General features: G+C 38.7%; 1 long non-coding RNA gene across 1 annotated transcript; it reads right to left on the reverse strand.

Annotated features, from left to right (window-relative positions):
- LOC18597487 (uncharacterized) lies at positions 1-1074 on the reverse strand. The gene is made up of 2 exons (XR_001927775.2): positions 494-1074; positions 1-405 (listed from the first exon to the last, which is right to left on the reverse strand). It is a non-coding gene; the product is annotated as an uncharacterized LOC18597487 (long non-coding RNA).
- Positions 1075-1755: the final 681 nt, after the last annotated feature.

Here is a 1755-nt window from a genome sequence, read left to right on the forward strand (position 1 = left end):
TTAATACAAGGAAAACTCGAAGTACCTTCTTGAATTATTAACTAGTGTCCAATACATGAAAAATATCTACCAATGCAACCAAATCTCGTGGTGCCGTTTGGCATATTTTTTTTTGCATAGAATCTCTATTCCCTATCTCCACCATTCTGTAGCTGCCACCTCATGGCGGATTCTATCTTCACCCTGATGTGGCAGAAGGCAGGCCCTGGTCGCCTGCTCCATGAACCCAAACTCAAGCCCAAGGTTCCGTACAGATCCAAAGGTCTGACACACTGTACAGTTGGCTACACAGGTTGATTCATCATCAGCTTTGAAGTCTTTCCCGACTGGCCCTTGGACGGGATACCGGAGAATTTATATGGCGAAACTTGCTCGGACGGATAACATTCTTGCAGGTTAGGATTTCTGCGGGAGCGTTTTATGCAGAGGAAGAAGAGCAGAAAGGAAAGAAAGACAGTAAAAAGTAGGAGAAAAACAAGCATCATGATCTCACCATGCAAAGCGAAGTGTCTGTCACGAGAGAAGAGAAGATGATCGTCTTGCTGAGGATCGTCAGGCGCCATTGATAACAGAGGAGGAGGACTAGCAGCCATGTGGGAATTAATGGAGGAGTGTAGGTTTAGCTAAAAGGGGCCGGGTCTCAGAGGGTTTTTAAATAAGATAGAGGTTATAAGAGTATTTATGGAAGTCGTGACAACCGGTGTGTCATTGTTGAAACAGTGAAGAATGTTTGGTGCCATTGGGTGGTAACGTGGAAAGAGTGCCAATCGCCATTCTTTTATCAAGGAGCGTGAAGGCTGGGGGATGAGGCCCCAAGGGATGGCCTCCCCCTGTCCGTGCCCACGACTTTACTAACTTACCTATATAACTATGCTTGTTTTGTTTTTGGCCTCAGAAATCATGGTGTGGCACCATGGCTTGATCTCGAAAATATATAAAGCTATGCTTCCCAAAATTACTCCTAACTACTTAATATAATATAAATTAAAGGGTAGTTTTCTTTTCTTCGGATAGCCAATTATTGTGGGATAATTCTTAAAAAAAAAATAGCATTGGAATCGATTAAGTCTCGACCCTTTCTTCTTTTTATGGTGAAACATGTATATATGGTAATTATAATCAGAATCAAGCATTACATGTCATATAAAAAATCACTGAACAGACAAATCAATCAATAAGTCAATTAAGATGTTAAAGATCCAGTACCTCAATTTTACTATTAAAGCAAGGCTTTATTGGCTTTAGAATTACTTACTATGAAAGTTACTACAAATATGTGGAGATGTTAGGAGATTATAGACCTAGATGCTTCTATGAAACCCTGTAAACCTTGCAAATCATCTACACCTATAGTTTAGTTAGGAAAATGATGCCAAAAGTACAGCAAAAAAGAAGAATATTTTCCTTTTATAATTAATGATACATTAGGATAATGAAGATGAAATGAAGGATAAAAAAGGGGATTGTTGATAGGGACATGTGAAAGACATATGAAGAAACAGCCAAAATCTTGTTTGGTTTGATTAAGATAGGAGAGGAAGCCCGAACTAATTTACAAACGCTGAAATTAAAGGTACATCAGAAGAAAAATAGCCAAACATTGCCTAGCATACGGATGCGTGGTCCTTGGTGTGATTTTAAATGTCGATAATTGATACTAGATAAGCATCAGAGTAGTACATCTAGAGTTTATAAATTTTGATTAAGTCATGCAAGTCATGTTCATGTGACGAAATAGCAAAGATTTTTCAATTT

Source organism: Theobroma cacao, chromosome 5 (genome assembly GCF_053813885.1).
Source record: "Theobroma cacao isolate CCN51 chromosome 5, ASM5381388v1, whole genome shotgun sequence".
In the NCBI taxonomy this organism is placed as follows: Eukaryota; Viridiplantae; Streptophyta; class Magnoliopsida; order Malvales; family Malvaceae; genus Theobroma; species Theobroma cacao.